The sequence below is a fragment of the Quercus lobata genome, chromosome 9, assembly GCF_001633185.2.
Source record: "Quercus lobata isolate SW786 chromosome 9, ValleyOak3.0 Primary Assembly, whole genome shotgun sequence".
Lineage (NCBI taxonomy): Eukaryota > Viridiplantae > Streptophyta > Magnoliopsida > Fagales > Fagaceae > Quercus > Quercus lobata.
In genome coordinates, this window is record NC_044912.1 from 39,915,016 (window position 1) to 39,921,742 (window position 6,727).

Here is a 6,727-nt window from a genome sequence, read left to right on the forward strand (position 1 = left end):
TGTAACTTTGATGTAGCAGTGAAGTCTGATAAGGTGGTGCTGGCAGTGGTTTGCAGAGATAGCAACGGATCCATAGTAGTAGCACAGTCTCAGGAAGAATGCCAAGGTGTGTCCTTATGGGCGGAATCTAAAGCCTCTCTCTTAGTAGCTAGTTTGGCTCGTAAAGAAGGTTTCGCTAGAGTTGTGCTAGAAGGAGATGCCCAATCTGTGATAAAAGCTATCATAAACCCATTTACAACTCCTCACTGGTCCATCAAGGCTACTATAGAAGATATCTGTGTAATTCTAAGCTCTTTTGTATGTTGGAATGCCTCTTTTGTTTTTAGAGGCTCTAATGTTGTAGTTCATCCCTAGCCTAATGGGCATACTTTTGTAACAGTTTTGGGTCCCCCCCCCCACCCCCCCTTTCTCTGTAGTTTCTGGGTTTATGGAAGGAGGTGTAGGCTAAGTCTCTCCCCTTCCCTTGCTTCTGTTTGTTTTGCTCCCCTTTTTTTGTGTTAATATATTGCCTTATTCAGTGGAGAAAAAAAAAAAAAAAGAAAAAAAAAAAAAAAAAAAAAAAAAAAAAAAAAAAAAACTCTTTCAATTGCTTTGTATTGCGTGTTAGTCAAATGCAGAGACAAAATGAGTTAAGGAGGTGGTGGGGTAGACATTTTATCATCCTTTGTCCCTTTATTTTTTATCTATGATTTATTTATAGTCCTTATCATTCAGGGGAAAAAAAATATGAAGTCACTCACACCTGCTTCATTACGCTTTGTATACTGCATTGTGAAACACATCCACATGAATTCCTCCGTTTTGATAGCTTCACTATGAATTCCTCCGTTTTGACCTCTCCATGAATTCTTGAGTTTCTTCGAGACCAAATGTGATAGATAGTAGGTCTCCAATCCACTTTGCATAAGGAACTTATAAAGGTTCTTTTCTTCGATACTGGGCTAACCACATCCACATGGATGCCAATTAGGCCCAATGCCAACAAGAAGCATTTCTGAAATACCAGCAATATTAGGAGTACAACATTTGAACATATATCATGACAACATCTACTGATACTGACACACATTTCTAATAGTATATTCTATGTGCAGAGTACCCTTTTCCAAGTCTTTTTTTTTTCTCTCACGCTCTCTGGAACCTAGAATCATGAAACCGAAGAAATGTTTCTGCTGTTTTGAGAGACTATTTGGTAGAATGTAATTGCGGCCCTTCACCTTTGTTAATTATGTATGCATGATGGCATGGGTAAACTGAATTTCAATTTATAGAGTTTGAAAGTTAATTTTCCCAAAAAGAAAAAGAAAGCATTTTCTGGCAATTGAGCAATAGATTCATAAGTTCATCTATGAGGTGGACTTTCTTACATCCGAAATCATATAAGCAAAGGCTTCGTGAGGACGTCTTCTACAATATCAAGCATATTTATTTACTATGAGAAAATTGATCCGCGAGCTCATAATTCAATAAGCATTAGCTGGGGCAACAATTGATTTTAGTGTTGTAACATTTCAGACTATAAGGAAAACAAATGCAAGGGGTAAAAATTATATAGCTGGTGATCATGTGAACATTTATTGGGACACTATTTCTAAACCAAAATTGGGCATCATGCCATGTCCAGGTCCAACATTTTCATGACTTGCCTTGTTGCTTGTTGATATTGTATGATAACATAGGTTGGAAAAGATGTCATAGTATTCAAAGTAAAATCAATGGTCAATGAATTGCAAAACAAATTACATTTTGCTTCTACCGAAATTACAAGCCCTTAGCCTCTTATGCATCCAAACAACTCTTAAAACCAGTTTAATTCATCACCAGACAGCACATTTTTATCTCTTTACTTTGTTTTGCCTTTTCAGCTGGAGAAGAAATTAGTTTTGGAAATGCTAACTAAGCATTACTCCTATATATTAGCCTATTGCCAATATATGCATAAACTAATTATGGCAAGTGAAACATGCAGGTCTACCATCACCCTAATAGAGACTAGATTCAATTTTTAATTCAAGAAGCAGATTAAATTATAGCACTCCTCTGGAGTGGTTGAGTCAGCTGCAAACATAGAACCTTTAAGTTCATGCATTTTAGACATAAGCCGATCTACTGAAGCTGAAAACAGGCCAGGCATACTATGAGGTTAAACGGAAAACTAATTCGTGTGCGGACACATACAATACAGAATACAACAAATGATGAAGTTCCCAAATTTTCAATCTTCCAAATGACACCTCAAACACCATTTTTACATTATAGAGTCTCTTGATTATATTAAAACACTATATGTATCATACAAATTCACTTGAATAAAACTAGAATACAAAAACTTTAAGAATCGAGCTTCCCTTCCTGCATTTTCATACATTACAACACCATTTCCAATGTTTGTTTTGTCACTAGATCCTGAAATGCAAGCAACTTCAAATTTCAACATTTTGATGTAAAAAGAAAATGAGAATGCAGTTCAATGTAGAGAAATATACAAGCAAGAAACTCATACAAATTAACAAATTAGATTACGAGTAACTGCACATCATTATAATATAGTGTAAGTACTTATTTAACTTGAAAAAGAAATGTCAAAACACCAAAAACACTCAACTCTGTTAAACTTGGCCAAGGTCAAATTTCTCTTGAACTTGAAGAGAATAGTGTATACCTTAGGTATGCAAGCATTAATAAAGCAACTGCAAACATCATCAACAATCCATCACATTTTAATTATTTTACAATCCTACAGCATTAATTAGTTATGCATGCAGCCGTTAAAACATTTAGATTTGATAGATCTTACTAACAGCAACAACAAGTGGTGGTGAATGCGATGAAGAGATAATTTGATAGCTGTGAAAATCATTACCTGTGACACTTATTACCAGATAAAGAGGCCACGCAATACCTTACTGTTTGCTAAAACTCTACATATTACCATGCTGTTAGAAGAGTTAGGCCCACACTTGCACCATCAAGGTTGGCCAATTACTAGCATTTGAATCTTCAATACTTGAAATTGATGCTTATGTATTTTATTGCTAGTCAAGCCTTATTTTGATTTTGTTAATATATTTCAAGGACTAATGAGTTTGATTCTATTTATTAAATGCCAAACTCCCTTCCAAGGTGAACTTGAAGCACGAAGAATCTAAAAGCCCCTTCTTAAAATCACGATGAGGAATTGCATAAATAAGCACTAAAAACCAACAGCCTAACCCCCTTCTCATGGCCTGCATACCTCCCACCTCGGCCAAGCCAAGGAGCACACCACTTCATTATTGTGTAATGTATCAGCTTCAACTACAAAAATTGTCTTAAACTTAAATACAACCCAAAGCCGAACATCATTTTACAAAACCAACATTATAAATGGTAGTTTACCTGCTGAACCAGAGCCACCATAGGGGCGAGAAAGACGTGTGCTATTCTGGGACTTCCTTATCATGTGACCCAGCTTGTGGATAAGCAGTACAGCAATGTGGGCATTCTGACAACCTGTCCTAAATATACAGTTAAATTCTCCTCCAAAGCTTTTTGTCATAGCTCCAACTGGTATCTTCAGAAAACATATATACAAGACAACATAATTCACAATAAGCTCCTCCTATTTTCTTGGTAAAAAAAAAAAAATCATTTTATGTCAAGGAGAGAAATTGCCAGCAAAGCCAAACAGACTGGCTTGCTTGAGCAGTCCTTATATGTTATGAAAACAAAAAACATAACAGAGCATAAACCCCAGCATTTTGCCACTCGTTCAATTTCTATGAAAAATGTAGGATAAGATAACAAAATATATATGTTCCAAAGGGAACCCAGCAAGTGGAGAACTCAAGAACTAAGTCTGGCACCACTATTTCGACCCAAATTCTGCATTACAACTCCCGAAACTAAAACATCAAAACAAGATAGAATTTCAAAAGATTTGTACCCTTTCTATGCTAATTTTCCTCAAGTTTTCTTGCTGCCAAACAGAGAAATAGTCACACACAAGAGACAAATGTAAAAGGAAAAAAGGATAAAGTTTCTGGGAAAGAAAAGGAAATTAAACCCACATGAGAAAAAAAGTAGAGAGATGAAAAAAGATACTTACTGGAAATCTTTCTGGGATCTTTTTCAACCATCTTCAGCATCAGCCCCAGATACAAAAAGACAGTGTAGTGGGTGGTGGTAGTGGCACCAAAGCCCATGCTACTGGCAGTAGGACAATGTTGTTGGGGGAAACTTTTTCCCACTATGTCTATGTGTGAATTAAAATTAATGACTACTAAGCAATAGTAATATTATGGAAACAAAAAAAATTTTAGCAAGCACCACATAAATACAATCACACAAGAACACCAAATCTTACGTGGAAAATCCTCTAGTGTAGGGGGAAAAACCACGGGGCAGTTCCGAAAAATATCCACTATGAAATAGAGATTACAACTATCAAGTTTATGTTAAACTTGTGTTCACAATAAATTGGATATACAACAAATAAATCTCAAGGAGTAAATACAATCTCACCACAAAGCCAGTAGCAAAATCTTCCTCTGAATACTCCAACTCTCCATGGTTGTAGCACTCAAAAATTCCATGAGAACTCCACCAATTTATCTTCCTTGTGTGTAACTTGAGCAAAGAAAAATGTCTCCTTTTTCTTTTTCACTCTCTCACACTCTCACTGTGTTTCTCTCTATTTCTTCACACGGACTGCACCTTTCAAAATGGCTGAATATCTCTTTGTGTTTTGCTCTCTCTAGAACTCACACACAAGGCCAAGAAAGGCTCTCTGTTTCAGCTTTGCTCATAAGGCCGAATGGCCTTTGTTTTCCTTCTTTTCTTCTTTGTCAGTTTCAGCGTGTCTCACACGCCTAAGTCACTGCCCAAAAAAAATGGCATGCTGACTTTGGAACACTTCTCATTAAGAGAAGTTAGACCTCTCCATGTTTTGGTCACTTCTCAATAAATGGAAAGCTGAATTTGAAGACTCTTGGAACCAAGCTCATAAATGAGCTTTGACAAGGCATGGCAAGCAAGTGGGCTGGACCCACACGGTAAGGCACCCAACAATCTCCCCCTCCAGCCCACTACGGAGGAGATCTTCAACCCGAGTCTTCAATTAAAGTTCATGCCGGCCAACCCGACACAAAGCTTTAGCTTCTCTCTTGACACAACCTTGGTCAACATGTCAGCTGGATTTTTATCTGTGTGAATCTTCTCTAATTCAAATGACTGTTGTTCAATAACTAGTCTCAACCAATTGTATCTCACCTCAATGTGCTTCGAGCGTGAATGGTACATAGAATTCTTACTCAAGTCTATAGCACTCTGACTATCACAATTAACTACATACCCATCTTGCTTCAAACCCAATTCTTGGAGAAATCGTTTCAACCAAAGCATCTCTTTACCTGCTTCATTAGCTACAATATACTCAGCTTCAGTTGTAGATAAGGCAACACACTTTTGCAATCTTGACTGCCATGATACAGCTCCCCCTGCAAAAGTAAATGAATACTCCGATGTAGATTTCCTACCATCAAGGTCACCTGCCCAATCTGCATCTACATAACCCTCCAAAATTGGTTTAGAATCACCAAAAGTCAAGCACAATTTAGAGCTACCCCTCAAATACCTGAAAATCCACTTCACTGCTTCCCAGTGATCCTTACCAGGATTAACCATGAACCTACTGACAACACCAATTGCATGAGCAATATCTGGTCGTGTGCAAACCATAGCATACATCAAACTCCCAACTGCTGAGGAATAAATAGTTGATGCTATGTCTTCCTTCTCTTTCTTGGATGAAGAACAAAATTTCTTTCTTAGCTTGAAATGAGAACCAAGAGGTGTACTGATTGGCTTGGCATGCTTCATATTGAACCTTTCAAGAACCCGCTCAATATACTTCTCTTGTGATAACCATAGCTTCTTAGCTTTCCTATCACGTAGAATCTACATACCCAAAATTTGTCTTGCAGGACCCAAGTCTTTCATATCAAATGACTTGAACAAGTCCTTCTTTAAATTTCCAATCACACCTGCATCTTGTCCTACTATCAACATATCATCTACATATAGCAGAAGAATAACAAATTTACCATTAGGAAATTTTCTAACATACACACAATGATCTGCATTAGTCCTCGTGTACTCGTGACCCACCATGAATGAGTCAAACTTCTTGTACCACTGTCTTGGAGCTTGCTTCAAGCCATACAAACTCTTCTTTAACTTGCAAACCATGTGTTCTTTCCCTTTCACTTTGAATTCCTCTGGCTGATCCATGTAGATTTCTTCTTTCAAATCACCATGAAGAAAAGCAGTCTTCACATCAAGTTGCTCAAGCTCAAGATCCAAGCTAGCTACTAATCTCAGAACTACCCGAATGGAACTCATCTTGACTGCTGGAGAAAATATCTCATCAAAGTCAATCCCTTGTTTCTGATTGAAACCCTTAACCACCAATCGAGCTTTATACTTCACTAACTTGTCACCATCTTTCTTTAGCTTGAACACCCATTTGTTTCTCAATACCCTTTTGCCTTTAAGAAGTTCCACCAAGTCATAAGTCTTATTCTTGTTCAAAGAATTTATCTCTTCATGCATAGCCTTCAACCAGCTTTGCTTATCCTTATGAGACTATACTTCCTAAAAACTTTCTGGCTCCCCCTCTTCAGTAATCATAGCATACTCAGAAGTGGGGTATCTAGTCGATGGACGACGCTCTCTAGTAGACCTTCTC

At 37.3% G+C, this 6,727-nt stretch overlaps 1 long non-coding RNA gene across 1 annotated transcript; it reads right to left on the reverse strand.

Annotated features, from left to right (window-relative positions):
- Nucleotides 1-2,226: 2,226 nt before the first annotated feature.
- LOC115962331 lies at nucleotides 2,227-4,189 on the reverse strand. Its single transcript, XR_004085382.1, has 3 exons — nucleotides 4,088-4,189; nucleotides 3,379-3,553; nucleotides 2,227-2,406 (listed from the first exon to the last, which is right to left on the reverse strand). It is a non-coding gene; the product is annotated as an uncharacterized LOC115962331 (long non-coding RNA).
- Nucleotides 4,190-6,727: the final 2,538 nt, after the last annotated feature.